This window comes from Uloborus diversus, chromosome 3 (genome assembly GCF_026930045.1).
Source record: "Uloborus diversus isolate 005 chromosome 3, Udiv.v.3.1, whole genome shotgun sequence".
Classification (NCBI taxonomy): domain Eukaryota; kingdom Metazoa; phylum Arthropoda; class Arachnida; order Araneae; family Uloboridae; genus Uloborus; species Uloborus diversus.
In genome coordinates this window covers 154,763,206-154,781,624 of record NC_072733.1, presented here as the reverse complement: position 1 = coordinate 154,781,624, position 18,419 = coordinate 154,763,206, and positions in this window count along the sequence as shown.

Sequence of the window (18,419 nt, the reverse complement as noted above, 5' to 3'; positions counted from 1 at the left end):
GTCACACATTTTGTCATTGTTCGTTTTTTACTGCCGAAGGCATAAATCACTTGGATTTTTTTTTATTACACAATCGTGTACTCACAACTCGAAAGCATATTCATTACTTCTAAAATAGTCAACAAGCTTTCCAACGAAATTTTTGTATATAAAAAATAAATCTCCGGAATGAAAGTTTAAAGTTTTAACTTAAAGTTTCCATGACTCAATTTCAGAATCACACCTCTTATTTTTGTTTACTGTAACTCTTTCTTCAGTAGAGCTCCTTGAAAATTATCGTAATGCAGGCATTATTTCGTCCTTTAGGCGATGATAGTTCACTTCTTTGAACATTTTTAAATGTTTGTTCATTGGATCATTGAACACAGAAAACTGGTATCTTGACTGTTATAAGGTGTTTTGAAAATTATTCCCAATCACTAGTCAAACAGCACTTAGGATCATGCAGATAAGATGTAATCCAATTGTGATAAAGTCTCAGTTAGACGATATGCTTTATAAAGGACACTCCGCAATGCACGATGGGAAGCTATTTTGACAACAAGGATACATTTTTGAATGTTCAATCGATCTCGCCATAAGAATATACTTAAAAGGGTTAACGACTTTGCTAAAAATGCCTTTGGAGCTTAACACATTGTTTTGTGATTATATACTAAGCTTCTTGTAGACAATATGCTTAGTATATAATAACAAAACAATATGCTTAACTCCAAAGTCTTTTTTGAAATAGCATCCCGCAAAAGTAAGAATAAATACAACATAAAAAGAATGAAAGTTATTTTAAAAAAACGTGTTTAAAATATAAAAAGGAAAGGTAATTTTCGAGATCATTTTCATTAAAAATAATGCAAAAATGTAATTCTGTTACATTATTAAGGAAAAAAGTTTTGTAAATGAAAAATAAATGCGCAACGATTTTTTTAAAGATTATAACAGTCGGTTTGTCCATTTGTTTGACTTTATTTCTTAAAACCTTTTGAACGATTTGTCTAAACTGCTATCGATTTTTTTTGTTCTCAAAAGATAAGGAGCGTATTGCATCCATTCATTTCATTTTGATACAGGTTTTTTCTTTTATTGAGTATTGAATTGCTCTTTTTTAGAATAAAATCTTTATTTTTTACCTACAGCATTATAAATAAAATGTAATACTTTATCAACCCTGACTGTCACAAAAAGATCTGATTGCAATACATGTGTAAAAAGAAATCTTAATTTTACTCCATTTTACTACATGAATTTGGTTTATCCCTTTTTGAATCTCCCAAAACAATAATATTTGGGTGTGAGAGCAAAATTCAAAGCATAAACCATACGATAAAAAATATCCCATCAGTAGAGCGCTAAAAAGCTTATTTTTATTAGAAAGAAAATGATATCATTATTTAATTATAGCTCTAATTACTCCTTATTGGTTTTACTGAATCAGATACAATGACATTTTGCAGTATACATCTCGAAATAGTTGTAAAAAATTACCATCGCTCAACTGGAGTGGATTCATTGAAGGCAACTATCAGACGTTAGATAATAGTTGGTTTTTTCTGTCATATCAAATAAAACAGTCACTGCTAATACGACTAAATAATGCTGATTTAGCAGTTTTAACTAATATTAGATCTAATTGAAAAGATAACGTTCGCGTGCAGGAACGTTATTTGAGTTTGGATCAACACACCGCAAGATAGCAGCAATCAATGTGAGTTCTATATATTACTTTATTATTATTTATAAACAATTTGAGTTCAGTTAACTATCAATCAACAGTGCTTCCGTGAGCAGGTAAGAGGCAGTAGCTGCAAATTTTTCATGTTTCCTTTTTTCTGCATTTTTTCATCTGTGTACTGTACGTTAGTTTCACTGCACAAGCCTGCTTTTTTGGTTTCTATCTCTCCAGATACTGCCATTTACCTGCCCACGGCAGAATATTATTCTTATTATTCTAATTAGAAAAATTGGTTAAGAATAATTTTACGTTAAAAAAATAATTGAAACGAAGCAAACACTTGTATTCCCAGTATTAAAGTATTTTACATTTACGTAAAGAATTTAACATATGTATTCACAATGACTAAAAAATAACTTACATCTCTAAAAGGGGGTTGGAACGTGTGGTCGGTGTATGAGGTTATGCGCGTAGAAAACCACCATCTTGGGGTGTTCAATTTTCAATAGATTTTTTCTGTATTGACCTTTGAGGTCTTATGTCTTGGTTTTTTTAGCCCAATTTAGGCTGTTTTTGAGTTCTCGTTTTCACAATATTATATATATATATATATATATTTATATATATATATATATAAATAAATATATATATATATATATATATATATATATATATATATATATATATATATATATATATATATATATATATATATATATATATATATTTTCCTCCTTTCCATTTTCCTTTATTTTTTCATGTTGCTGTTTCATTATTCTGCTAGTGGGGAGTAAGTTACTTCTATGTCAGAAAAAAGAAAGGCCAATCCTTCAGAGGACGAAGAACGTACCTCGGAAAAAAATGTGAAAAGAAACCTCAATGTCTTCGAAGCTGACTTAAGTTTAGAGGACAAAGTAGAAGCAATCTTTAATAATGGAGCGACAAGCATAAAATTGTGTGTTTATGGTATCAGCTCCCCTATCCCAAGAAATAAGGGAATTAAGTTCCATGAAGGAATAGATAAAATCACAGACAAGACAGATGAAGTCCAATTCTCAAGAAATAACAACATTATAATAACAACCAACAAAAAGAGCACAGTTGACAAGGTAAGTCAATTAAAATATTTCTTAGGAGTAAATACAGCCACTAGACTGATTGAAGACGCCGTAAGCACCAAATACATCATTAGAAACGTCGACACTGAAACCTCATTAAAATATATCGCTGAAAAATTAACCGAAGACGGTATCATAGTCAGCCAATTAATCAGATTTACGAAAAAAGGCTCTACAGAACCCATTCCCGTTGTGCTGATAAAAGAAATAGGCATAACAAATAGAGATAACATAAAAATAAGCCGATTACGCTTTAAAATTGAAAAATTCATCGACAAGCCTAGTATATGTAGAAAATGCCTTAAGATAGGCCATCCTGAAAAATATTGCCGAGGAACCCAAAAGTGCGTCAATTGCGGCGGGGAACACTCCACATGCGATATCACTCCAAAGTGTTTACGCTGTAAGGGAAATCACTCTGCTCTGGATAAAAATTGTCCAGAATACGAAAAGTACATTAACAAGAAAAATAGCAGCATAATTGAAATAAAACCCTCTTACGCCAATGCAGTAAGAACAAACACTAACTTTGATATCCTTACTCAAAAAACGGAATCAAAAGAAAATAAAAACTACGAGACTTTATTAAGTATCATTAAAGAAAAAGACTCTGAAATAAACATATTAAAAGAAGAAATCAAAAACATAAAGACAGAACTCTTCGCGTTAAGAAACGCTCTCACCGGACTTTTCGATAATACTGAAAATGTAATGAGAGATAACGAAAAACAACAAATTGAACAATATAGAGCTCTACGAAACAAAGACATTTTACTCAGTTCATGCTCCGTCTTCGACTCCTCAAAAGAAGACCTTTTTTACGACGTTGGTAGTCCAATGCAAGTCTCTAATCCTCATGTGGACGAACCAGGAGGAAGCACGACGCCTTAACGGGTTTTTTTTTTTTGTTTTTCTTATGAGTGTTTTTTTGCTTAATTGGAATTGCCGCAGTGTAGGCAAAAACCTTTGTTTTCTTAAACTTCTTATATCTTGGTCTAACCCCAATATCATTTGCCTCCAAGAGACTTGGAGTAGCGACGACAAAATACCAGTATTGTCTAATTACATTTCATATGCAAAAGAAAAACCGTTTCCTCATAAAGGTGGAGGTGTCTGCATTTATGTAAAAAAAAAATTTATCTTCCCGTGAACTTTTCTACGATACAAGTAATTTAACCCTAGAATTCAACGCAGTTGAAGTTTTTGTCGAGAACAAATCTACTAAGATTTTTAACTGTTATCGTCCCCCCGGACACTTCCATGATAACATTATCAACTTTTTTAACAACATTTTAGATAATAATATTATTTTTACCGGAGATTTTAACGCCAGAAACACATGCATTGGTGACAGAATCTCCCATCCTAGCTCGAAAAATTTTTTCGACTGGATTCTTGAAAAAAATTTATGTATAATCAATAGTAAAGAACCAACCCGCCGCAATAGAGGCAAAGAAGACGGAATCCTCGACCTCACAATAGTTAGCACCGACCTAATTCTCTTATTTTCTTGGTTTCAAAGTAAAGAAAGTGGAGATAGCGATCACTTTCCAACTTTTTTAAAACAAAGTAACGCAAAAGATACCAAACTCATCAAAAAACGATATACAAATTGGAATATTGTCATTAATAACATAAGTAATTTTATTGCCGAAACAAATATAAATCCAACACAAAGCGAAGACATCATTAAATTTAACCAAGGTATTCTTAAAGTCGTCGAAGAAAATACAAACACTATCACCTTTAAAGACACAAAAACTCATCAAAAATGGTGGAACAGAAGATGTGCTATAAGCAAAAAGGAAAAAAATACAGCGATGAATAAAGCCTATCACACGAACAACGTCACAGATTGGCTCAATTATAAAAAGAAACTTGCAAAATTTAGAAAAGTAATCAAAGAAGAAAAAAATAAATTTTGGGGAAATATCCAACACAACCTAAAAACTACCAAGGACATTTATCGTTCGGTTAACAATTTAAAACGTTATTCTACGAGACATAGTTACGTTAGTAATTTAGTTCTGAAAGACAAAGGCAATTTGATTAAAGAGCCACAAGCACAAGCAGATCTATTTGCAGAACACTATTCCAGAACAACGAACCCATCTTCAGATTCAACTCCCACAATTTGGACTAAACTTTCTCACAGATCCTGCATTTCGAAAGACTTCACCGCCCAAGAATTAGATTTTGCAATTAAGAATTTAAAATTCACAGCTGCAGGCACAGACGGGATAAACAACAAAATTTTAAAGAATTTACCAGCTACAGGGAAAAATTTGCTGAGAGAGTTTTTTAACAATAGTCTTTCCACCGGTATCATTCCTAATATCTGGAAAATGTCCAAAATAATTCCCATCTGCAAACCAGGAAAAGACAACAAGAACACAGAAATTTACAGACCGATTGCCCTTACTCAAAATACATGTAAATTAATGGAAAGACTAATCCTTGAAAGATTGATATGGTGGGAACAAACATACAATATTTTTCCTAATTTTTTATTTGGTTTCAGAAAAGAAAGAGGAACTGAAGACTTTCTAGTCAAATTGATCACCGATATAAAAGACGCCAGAACAGACAAATATACCATCTATCTCCTCTCATTAGATATAAAGGGCGCATACGACAACATCAGAACAAACATCTTAATAGGAAAACTGTTGAAAACTAATCTTGACACAAAAATAATCAAATGGATAAATAATTTTCTAACAAACAGGTCTTTTAAAGTGAGTTGGAGAAACTCAATGTCAACCACCGAATCCCTCGCGTATGGTTTGCCTCAAGGCTCAATTTTATCAGCTTTCCTCTTTAACTGCTTTTTAATCGACTTACATCACATTCAAAACAAAGAATGCTCTATCTACGCCTATGCCGACGATATCACCTGCATAATCAAACACAAAAAAGAAGATGAAGCAAAGATAGCCCTTAATAGAACAGTACACCAACTTACAGAGTGGGCAACAAAAAACAAACTTGAGTTTACCCCTGCCAAATGTTGTCTCCTCAATGTTTCAGCAACTAGATCAAAAAATAATTTCGACATGAAAATGTACAATACTATCATACCATGGAATATAACCACAGAATCCTTGGATTATGGATAAATAATAATCTCAAATGGAAAACTCACACAGATACAATCGAAAGCAAAATCATCAAAACAATCAATGTTCTTAAAATTCTCAGCACACAAAGTACCGGAATGAATAACAATAACCTCATCTCAATAGTTAAACAAACCATTATCCCACAAATTGATTACGCCAACATATGCAGGACAAAAGACACGAAACGAAACAAAAACAGATTCTCCACTATTGAAAACAAGGCACTTAGATGCTGCCTAAAAGTCAACTCTTTTACCCCAAACGATGTATTACGACATCTCACACACCTTGGCTCGTACGAAGACAGAATGACCTGGAACATTGTCAAATATAATCTAAAACAAAATTACAAAAGTGATCGTCGAAGTAACTTTAAAACCAATATAAAATTAAAAACCAAGAGCGACATAGAAGTCAAAGCACTCAGTATCATAAAAAAATTATAAATCAAATTACGTCAGTAATCAAGACAACTTGCTAGGAAATCTTAATATACCACCATGGAAAGAAAACAACCTAGAGTTTATCACAAAATCCGAACATTTTCAAAAGGCAACCTGCATAGAAGAAATTAAACAATCTTTTACAGAATATACTGATCAACACAGCAACTTTGATATCTGGGCAACAGACGGCTCAAAAATAGAAGACAAAGTGGGTTTTGGCATTGTAAACAGTAATAAAGTTAATAGGAAGATAAAACTTCTAGACATTTGCTCAGTGTTTACAGCGGAAATGATCGCCATCTATTTTACCGCTAAATTTCTCATCGACAAATCAAACCCCACCATTATCATTACTGACAGCTTAAGTTCAATAGAAGCATTAAAGAACAAAAAGAAAAAAGAAGAAAAACTCATTGTAGCCACAAGAAATATCTTACAAGAAGTCAGCAACAACAAAAAAAATATTGTAACCTGGGTCAGTAGCCACACAGGAATTTATTTAAATGAATTAGCCGACAAATTAGCTAGAGAAGCCGTCATAGGCCATAATATTCCAATACTTTCGCTAACAACCTGGAAAGACTGTAAAAACCACATCGAATCAGCTCATAAAAATGAACTAAAGGAAAGATGGATGAACTCAAAATATTACAACAAATTCAAACTAAGAACTATCCCTGATAAATCAAGCATCCATTGGATTAAAAACAGAAAACAAGAAATCTTTTTAAATCGAATAGTCCTTGACAGTTTCCTCTTGAAAGACAAACTCTTTAAACTAAAATTTGAAATATCCCCAAATTGTAATTCCTGTGATTCTCCCGAAACTATCTGGCACAGATTAAACACTTGTGATCGTTATAATAATCAAAGAAATCTGCTCATCCAACTTATCCCTAAACACATTGTTTATTGCTCTGACGATTTTTTAGCCTCTCCCCTTCTCGCTTTCTCTCCAGATTATTGTTCGGTTCTCTCCTCGTTTTTTCTAGAACCGTAATCCCTTTTGGCTTTTCGCCCTGTTTATTTTCTGTTCATCGCTCCTTGCTTTTATATCTCGATTTGGTTTCGTTCTTCATGTCTCTTAGGTCCCACAATCATTCCTTATTTGCATACATATTTGACCTTTCCTTTTATATCATATTGTGTACCTTTTTCAATACAAGCTTTGTATCAACCTTTATATTAATAAGAATCCTTACAATTTGACGTCCATTTTCCTCAAGCCACTATTCACTAAGAATCGATAGCACTCCTTTTTTAATATCCCAGTCCTTGTAAAGAAGAAATATAAAGATCCTCCCATGATTGGTCAATCTCCTCGATTCAATATTCGCTCAAATTAACTAGCAGAGGCAAGGCGTTTTTCATGCAGTCCTCTCATCAACCTGGAGTCTGAAGACTCTTATTCAACTTCAACTTCAACTTCATCTCTAAAAGGAATTAAAAGTAATTATAAATGAAACACTTCTGAGTGCATTGTTTTTTAGCATATAACTAAATCTAAAACGAATGACCTACATTTATAACAAACGCATATAAATTTTGTCGAGCATCTTGTATAAATACGAGTACTTCTACTCTTGATAAAAACAAATAAATTTTTCTGTCTTAAAGCCAATTCTTTAAAATACTATTCCTCTGATTCACTTACTGTATCAGTCAAACCTGACTCATTTTCCATTGTTACCATTCTCAGCTTTAATAGTGATATTCTTTGTAAGTTCCTTTATTCGATTGCGTAAACTTAACCCTTTCAGATGGAATTTTGAAATACATAACCCAAAGTGTTTTTATTTGGTAGATTGTGTACTATGGTAAAGAGTATCTTATAGACTAAATTTCAAGTTTGTAGGTGAGAAATTAAAAGAGTTATGATACGTCCAATAATCTGGACATATGTTATTGAAATACATATTTCAGATAATAAAATGATGAAACATCAAACTTCTTGGTAAAATGTTCACTAAACAATAATAAAACATAATATAAGCATTTGAAATGATTAATATAAGATTATATATTTTTTTAAAAATCTGAAAAAGTACTCGCTTTTGCCACGAGAATCCGCGGTTGGGAAAATAAGCCAGTCCCATTCTCCAACCCCTATTTCTTTATGTTGTCAATCCCAAAATGAAAAATTCTTGTACAGATAATAAGAAGCAAACTGTAAAGAGTCAACTACAAAAAACATCGAGTAATTTATTCAACTAATAAACGATTAGCAGCTGTTTAAAGTTCATGTCCGGTATACCGGACGCCACGTCTGAAAGGGTTTTAAACCACGGCTACTGTTTTTATTTCGAAGATCGCACTGCATATACACTGGTGTGCAAAAATTAAGGACGAGACGGTTTTTTCAATATAACTTTGTACAAAAGCTTTCCAAATCAACACATTTAATACCGTAAGATCCCTAATACGTAAGGACATGTGTAATGTAAGCAACATTTACTAAAAGAGAAATCAGAGGGATAAAAAGAAACTTTATTGGAAAAGTAGCATGGAGCGCAATGCGACTGAAGGCTGAAACATCCCTGTGATGGGTGTCCAGCAAGAAACATCCAGTCTTTAGTAGGGGATGTGATCTCCCCCGACCGCTAGGCAGGTTTCACAGCGTCTGTCCAGGCTGAGAATGAGGGCTGAGTTGTTGAAGTATTGCTGCCCATTCGTCTTGCAGCGCCAATCGAAGCTAACGAATCGTTACTGGTGGTAAGGTACGAGCTGCCAAGCGTCTGCCTAGAAAATCCCATACAAGCTCGATGGGATTGAGATCCGGAGATCGTGCCGGCCAATCCATACGTTCAATATCCTCACTCTCTAAGAGCTGTTCGGCAGCTACTGTGCGATGACATGGTGCATTGTCGTCCATGAAAAGGAACTGCGGACCCATAGCGCCTCTAAAAAGACGCACATATGGAAGAAGAATCTCGTTACAATAACGGGTCCCGTTGACTGAACCTGCGTCGAAGATATGAAGGTCTGTACGACTACCAAGCATGATGCCTCCCCAAACGAGAACACCGCGACCTCCATACCTGTCCCTTTCAATGATGTTCGAGGGATGATTGCGGTTAAACGCCACGGTAAAACGCAATATCGGTCGTCCAGTCGCCTGTGTCGTGTGTCTAGCGAGTTCTCCCGCTGTCTGCGGCCTGTTTTTTCTGGCCTGTAAGACAATACACCGGTCATCTGCGGGTGTGGTTCCTCGTGGACGACCACTACTGAACCCCCGGATAGCTGTTACTGTAGTTTGAAATTGTCTCCAAAGTCGTGAAACGATGCTGTGAGCAATTCCGAACTCTGCAGCCACACTTGTCACACTGCGGCCTTCCTCCAACTTCCCAATGATTCGACCTCGGGTAAAAGCATCCAGATGTCGTCTAACAGACTGATTATTCGCCATTTCTCGCTGAAGCAGCAACTCGGTGTGATTTTAACTGCTATACGGCGTGCAATCTCTTTGCCAGAAATACTGATCTTACACCGACAACATGCTTTATACTACTCAGACACTCCCCCATTACGTCTGCCTGCATATCTGCGCATGTGCTACCGTACATCACCTTACTTAATCTCCTAATTGGTCTTTCTGTCCGCTCTGCCTCTTCGTTCAGCTGATATGCTAATTTTTCGACTTCGTCCTTAATTTTTGCACACCAGTGTATATAAAAATCTAAATGATAAAAATCACAATTAGTTCATTCGAAACTTTCATCCACACAAGTTTTTTTCCTATGTGTATTGTAGAATATGTTGCAAATCGACGAATGCTGAATTTAGTAGACGGTTTATTAACCATTCGGGTCTCTCAAATATTTTCCCCCTGGATTTGCTACGTAATTTTATTCTATTCTATTCTATTCTATTCAAGAGTCACAACTGACTTCAACTGTATTTTATGTCGAGGTCTGCATACTAGTGCCTTGCCTCCATTATTTTTATATACCGATAGATGGCAGCACCATCACCGGATCGAACAGTTAATGAGAATTTAGAACTAGTCCAAGAGCTAATAGCTACCTGGTACTAGCACCCCCAGAGGTATCGTTTCACTTGGAGGACATTGAGACCACGAGCATATTTAACGTCGCCCAGTCCCCTTTAATGACGACGGTGGGTCTTCGACCAGCGGGGATCGAACCCGAGCCCCTCCGGCCCCGAGTCCAATGCCCTACCGATCAGGCTACCACGGCTTACGTAATTTTAACAGGGCGGAGAAAATTACTTTTTTTTTTTCATTTCAATTCCCTACTGTTTGTTCACACTGTCCCTATATACATGTTTATATTTGTATATCTTGTTCAGGTTTTCACTCTTGAATGAAATAACGACATTCATCCACTTTAGTTCTTCAAATACATGTTTTTAAACTTGTAGTGGATGATACTTGATGTTAAAACAGTTTTTTCAAATAGTAATTCATTAATTAATTCTATTCCGTCACATAGTATTATTGTGTTTCTATTACATGTATAGAAGCAATTATTCGGGGTGTATCAGTACAGCGTTTACAGACTTTCAGGACAGATAGAGTACACCTAGGCGATGGGAAACCACGCAGAAATACATGGTCGGAAACGCTTTTCTTGCGCGGTAGTAACGACACAAATCACTAAAAAGACAAGACACGAATAAGAGAAAAAATCATGTTTATTATTCTTAGTACAGCAAAAAACTAAGAAAAAAGAACATTAAAGAGCCAACGATCGTCATCGAAGTAGGTGCGTAGGTGTTCGAAATTACGACATTGGGCCGCGATGCATGCCTCACATCTCCGTCGCATTGAAGATCGAACGTCAAAGCGAGAGCGGCAACAAAAACCACGTGTGAGCATGCACCGTCATCTGATGCTTCGGTTTACGCAAAGAAATCTACCGTGTAGACCAGACAAAAAATTACCAGCATTTTTGCTGGCATTAAAAATCATAAACATGTTTTCTCCTCATATTCGCGTCTTGTCTTTCTTGTGCTTTGTGTCGTCACTATTGCGTCAGGAAAGCGTTTCCGACCATGTATTGCTATGTGATTTCCCATCGTCTAGGTGTACTCTATCTGCCCTGAAAGTATGTAAACTCTGTACTGATACTCTCTGTATTAATTGTAATCATTTCATAAATCACGAAAATTAAAAAGTTTCTTTGTTAAGCTAAATAGGAATTGGCTTTCAAAATATTTTTAGAGCAATCACGATTGCTTATTGCTTCCATTTGACTGTTTTGATGTACTATCATTTTATTTTCCCACCAGCACCCTTTGCAGCATCACCGTCGACCAGCTCCTCACGATGCTGCTCCTCTAGCGAGAACCGTCTCCAGGTTGCGTCGATATCCTACACTTACATGCATACATACACACACGTACACACACACACATACACCTCCACACACATACATACACCTACACACACATATATACACCTACACACATACATACACCTACACGCACATACACATACTCAAACACATACACACACATACAGACACCTACACATACACACACACCTACACACAACTACCCACACACTCATGCCTGCACACAGACACAAACACACATGTCTACACACATACACATACCCCTACACACAAACACACATACCCCCACACACACGCCTATACACACACACACACACACACTCGTGATTGCGTAAAACATAATTTGAATTCAAGATGTCAAAATTCAAATTAATTTTTCCCTTTTTTTAAGTTACTTGTTTTGTTACAAAATAAATCTCGAACTATCTAGCGCGTCGGAAAATTTGAAGTTTTCTGCATGCTGGTCAATCTTACGTATATTCTACATATATAATCTCATGGGCGCCGAATTAAATGCCCCAGAACAACAATGTGAAACGTAAAGTACAACATTCATTTATTTATTTATTAAAAGTGTCGCACACAACAGAAAAAATCCAGTTACAGTGGCAACAACAATATTAAAATAGCATTTAAAACCAATTATAAATTTAAACTATTAAAACATAAAGACTTAAAATTGTAAAATGACAAGTTAAAAGTGTCTAAATCACGACAATAAATGTTGAAAAGTTTGTAAAATTTAAAAAGATAAAAATTACCAACATAGTTCCGTCTGGTAAAAAAAATTTTAAAAGAAGAAGGACTACTAAGAGTCTTACTTAGGACAGCAAGTTATATCGAATGAACGATATCGGAGCAGTTAATTAAATAATGTAGAACCTCATAGAAAAAAAATAAGACACAAATGTTCAAGGCGTGATTTAAGAGCGGAAACAACATAAATATTACATAAATGAGAGTAAGAATAAAAAATCTTGATTATTAGTTCTATAAGACAAGTAATTAACAAATTTGGATTGAATCTGCTCAAGAGTTTTAGCTGTATTATTGTAGTAGGGATCCCAATATGTGGAGTATGGAACTGAAAAAAAAAAAAAAAAATCTTAGACGAATTTAAGCTTTGATATTTTGTGACTAGTACTTCTGCATTTTCCTCCGCGATAATTCGGCTTTTACTTATTTTTTACTTTTAGATTTGCGCAATAAGTTTTTAGATTCTACACTTGAGTCTTTTGCATTTTCATTTGCATTTTTTACTGGGTGAATCTAAGTTAAGATATTACTACTAAGTACCTTAAATTTTCGTGTTGCTTAAAAACGTTTTCAGTTCGTGCTTTCAGATTTTACATCTAATTTTTTTATTACATGAATCTATATTTTGTTATTTTATGCTTACTCCTGTTAAATATTTCCGTGCTGTTTGAACTGAATGGTATTTTGTTTCATTTTTATTTTAAGGTATACGAACACGTTCAGAACAGAACTTCTGAAGCTTGAAACACGCAACACCATTATATGTTTTTCATATTTGAGGTCAATAAAGGTGAACATTAGCGAAGTATTTTTGTGCTTGGATAAATATTTAAAGAAAAAGCTTAAGTTACACTAAATTTAAAGGAAATTTTGAAAAACCTCAAACATGGTATTTTAAGAAGTTTTTAGTACAACTTTTAGACATTAGATTAATACTGTCTTGAAATGGTTTTTCAAGGAATATACTAAATTAATTGCTTTTGAACAATTAATTTTTTAGTTATCGATTTTTATTTGAAAAATGGTATTGAAACTGTATTGTGAAAATCCCTTAATGATGGTTTGATTTGCCTCTAGAATCTTTATTAATCTAATTAACATTGATATTCAAGTACAATCTCTAGGTCAAAGCATGCAGTTTATTTTAGTATTAGTTTTGAGTTACTACACTGCAAAAAAATACCTGTTGTTTTTACAGCAATATACTGTTTTTCCCGACAGTTTAATACTGCTCTGCTAAATAACAGAGAAAAACTGTACAACTATTTAAGATTGCGCAAAATGATGCGCAAATGGCGTTTCTTTTTATACGGGAAGTTTCAAAGAAAAACTAACGATTTCAACATATCGACTGCCATGTTTGTTGATTTTTTGTTGACTGGAGGCAGGACAGCTTGGCAATTATTCAAGTTAAAGGTTAGTTAGTTATATTTATTCATTTCCTTTTCCTTAAAATGTAGTTATTTTTATCTGCTGTAATATAACTGCGTTTATTTTGACATCGTAATTTGTACCCCAATATTCGTTGGAGTTGGCTTTGCAATTTATTTTAGTTGCAAAGGTGTAGCGATTGCTTTATAGCGAACATCCAAGTAGTTGTTGCGATTTTCAACATTTTATATCGCATAGGATAGTTTTGAAACATTTTCTGAAATTCTAATTAGATTTAAAAAGCAGTCGACTCCTTTCGTGATCGTATTTCAAATTTTTAGAACATTAGACTTTGTTTACAATTATATTTTGTGTTATATAGGATGTTGGTACTTAACATTTAAATTCTTATGTTTCCTAGTAAATTTTTAACGTAACGCGATTAGGTTCTTTTTTTCGTTTTTTTTATGTTCAATTTTGAATTCGTTAATAATTTGTATTTGACCATTTTAATGATAAACTTTACAATAACAAGCTTCAGATAGTCTTAGTAACTTTTATATACTGTACATTATTCGATGAATAAAAAATAAATGAGCAAATAAAAAAAGAAAAACGAGACCGAAAGACATGCAAACAATTTTAAGTTTGCAGACATTGTATGTGTTCTGCTAAATATTTTGCTTAGCAGAAACTCTGTAACCATAATACTCTGAAGTCTGAATGACTCAAAATACTCTGACCTCTAGAGTCAGCCTTCATACATATCTATCAAAATTAAAATTATAAAAAAAAAAATTATCAATGAAGCACTCCAAAAGAACTAATAAAACATAAGCATCTGAAGATGCAAACACGAAACGCTTGTCTTTTAATTAAAAGCTTCATATTTGCGTCAGCAGGAAATCAAAGTTGTACTTCAGGTTTAAGGCACTAGTACTATTGAAACTTTTGAACAAAAAATAGTTTTAGAAGCTATATTCAGAGGCACCCGATGGAGGTTAAAGAAGGTCTTTATGATATCCCAAAAATTGCCATAAAGGGTAAATTTTGTGTGACGACAGGGGCGGCAAATAGGGGGGTCAAGAGGGGGCGGTAGCACCCCCAAATTTTTTGGGCAGAATGATAGAAAATGGGTGAATTTAATTTATGCAAGTCGGAGATAAATGTTCAATAAAAAAATCTTTCTGGTTCTCAGTAACTATTTTATGAAACTCGACACATTCCCAGACAAGAAAAAGGGTTTTTCGTTATTTGGATGATGACTTAGAAATTCATGAAGTATTTCCCAGCCTTTTCAGAACATAAAAAGCTGATAGACAACCATGGTTAATTTTAACTAAAGAAGACATTTCCTCATATAGGCTAAATATTTCATACTTGTGTGCCCAGTGTAATAGGAGAGGCCCGTGCAAAATGGTGTGGCTGCATGATGTTCACAAGAGAATTCCTTGATATTTTACATTCACTTTTACGCTCACTTTTTAAGTGTATATTTATTTAATGAGTGTTCATCGCTTTCTTTTGCTAGAAACACGTTTCAGCTGCTCAATGCGTTATATGCTTTCATAGTAACTTCTTAAAAATGCATGTGCTTATTAAATAAAATAAAAAAAAGTATCAACAAATGCCTTTTATGGGGCTCTATAATTATGCAATCTCGGAGTGACACAAGATGGTCTTCAAGAGTTAAAACCATAAAAACATTTCTCTATAACTTCAAAGCAGTGATTTGGTGACTGGAAGTATTATTGCAAAACGATTCTTTCAATGGTGAAAAAGCTCATGTCCTTTAGCATGTATGTCTCCGTTTGAATTTTTATTCAATTTGTTTGTATTGAGGAAAGTTTTTGAAAAATGCTTTACTCTATCAAAACATCTTCAATCCGCTATCCTTAATTTTCGTACTATTCAAGCCACAGTTCAATCTACAATTGATCTGTGCGTTCGTGCTACTATAGTTCAATCTACAATTGAAACTGAAAATAGGTGTATTATTGTATCTCAATCAATCGTGAAACTTTTCAAAAAAATTCTTCCTCCAAGTCAATTAAAAAAAAAAAAAATCCACATGATGATGTGAAGTCAAACATTGATTTTTTAATATTTTGTATGAAGTAATAGATTCAGTTTCGAATGAAATTAACACAAGATTTGATGATAATTAGTTTTCTGTATGGTTGGCTCTATATATTATCTGGATTGGGTTTTGAAAACGAAAAATAAATTGTTTCAATTATGAGTAACATTTTTAGCATGGGGCAAGAAATTTACCGAAAGACCGTTATTACATCAAAGAGACTGCCATTTCGTCCTTGTTATGGACTCCTCAGTCTGTAATAGTGAATAACAGAGCAGGAGGAAGATGACATCTCATTGAAGCTGAGGGCGCCGACGAGACTAAATTATTCAAGGAGTAAAAACTAAGTCCCTCACAATTTTTGAAGTTGCCAGGGTGATTTTGAAGAGCAAGGCATTTAAAGAGTGTTTTCATATATAACTTTTTTACTTCAATTATTTTTTAACTACTCCAATCAGCTCCTAGTAGAGAAAGATTTTTTTTATGTCTCAGGACATTAGAGAATTATATTTTCGAAGTACAATGAGCAAAAAAAAACTTTTCTATTTCGCTGTACTAGCAAAACAGCTCGATACTGGGCACTGATAGATTAGTAACACGATTCCCTGCTCTTCCATTTTTCCAAAAATCATGCATTAAAATTTTTCCAAAAGGTATAAAAACTTTAGTATCGAGATGTTTTGTATGATAACTTATTAGAAAACGAATCAAAATTTTAATTGTTTCTAAACACTAATTTTATTCATATTAAACCGATTTTATGAGCACTTCCTGTTAGCTAATGTGTGTTTTGTACCGCACTGTGGTAATACAGTTTAAGAAACTCGACCCCCCAAATGAAATGCTGAAATGCCGCCCCTGTGTGACGATTTGGCAAATTTGGGGACATAATTGCAAGGTTGCAATTTTTGAATGCTCAATGTTCATTTCATTAGATATACTAAATGTGTGTATGCACCCGTATTTTATTAATCGGCAAATATGTGAGTTTCATTCGACAAATTAAGATTTTCCGCACTCCCAAAAAGTTTAAACATGGCTATATTTTAGAATTTTAAGGTTTTCATTCCTAATCTAGCAGTGTTCCGTTGCCTTCAAAATTACAGTTTTTTAAAAGTATTATTATGCATTGTTTGTCATATTTTATTCACCTGGAAGGACGCGTTTATTTAAAAAAGTAGATGCTCCTTTTTGAGAACTACAGTAGAACCTCGATTTATTTATTTTTTTATTTTGCGCTAATGAACCAGTGCGCTTCCCTTCCCCTCCCGCTACACCTTCTGCGTTTTTATTATTTTTTCGCTCTCAATCCTGTCCGCATTATTTTTATTTATTTATTTCATTTTATTTATTTATTTATTTTTTTTTTGCATCGTCGATTTTTTTGCGCTCCCGATGTGCGCCTTTTGAGAATCTAGGTAGGCGCCCTCTTGGGGGACCTAGTTCGCCCCTGCCCGTGGGTCATATGAGATCCGTAGTTATTGTTTGAAATGTGACTTCAATGAGATTTTTAGTTACCGAGGCTCAACCTAAACCTAAAGTCCGTGGTTCGTATGAGGCCCGCGAAACTGATGTTTGTGGATTGTTGTCATATTCAACGTTTCGAATTGAAAACAAATGCATGTTAAAAGTGTTGACTTAGATCAAATTAGCAATCGATTTTAAATGCATTTCTGTTATTTCACAATAAAAGCTTCTAATATGTAATTATAGGCATTAAAAAAACGATTTGGTAATTTTTAATGGTGTGAATGTTTTGTTCTTTTTCATGAAAACAGTATAACATAATATAAAGTTAGATAATTTTTGGAGTTGAAAAAACAATTTTTAACTTTATTACTTGTACCCATAAGCCTGACACATTTTATTATACCGAGTGAAAAATTGTTTCTTTTCAGTCTCTGGTATTATGAACCAACACATATTTATTGTTTTCCTCTATGAAAACTTTAAAATGTTAATAGGATCAAATATTATCTAATCTATAATAATATTCAGCTGAAAATAAAATCCGTTCTGTGTTATCTAAATGCTGAATAATGCATATATGGTGTAAAATACAAAGTTAGTTTGTCAGTAGTATGTCTCAAATAAAGCAGGTCTATGTACAACTCATAACATTAGAAAAAGAAGAAAAAAAACATGAAAATAATCTCAGTTTGTCAAAGAAAGGAAAACAAATACACATGAAGTTATAATCAACTTAAAGGTATAATGGATTGCATATTGCAAAACATTTCCTACGTTGTGCTGCACATTTTAGCAACACAATAGTGCTGAAAGTGAAAAAAATTCTTCTAGTGAAGTTGAGATAGTATTTTCCGTTATATATAATAAAACCTTTTCATTTCTACAACCTTTATGGATCAAAAAGTTTTGTTTAATGAAAAGGTTATAATTGTTCTTAAAAAAAAGCTTCAGACCATATTTGGCAAATTTCTTTGTATTTGTAAATTTTTAAGTTGCAATAGAGCTAAAAGTTTTTCGTAGAAATGAAAAAACAAAACATTTTCTCCTCTAACAAGTGTTATGAAATATAGAG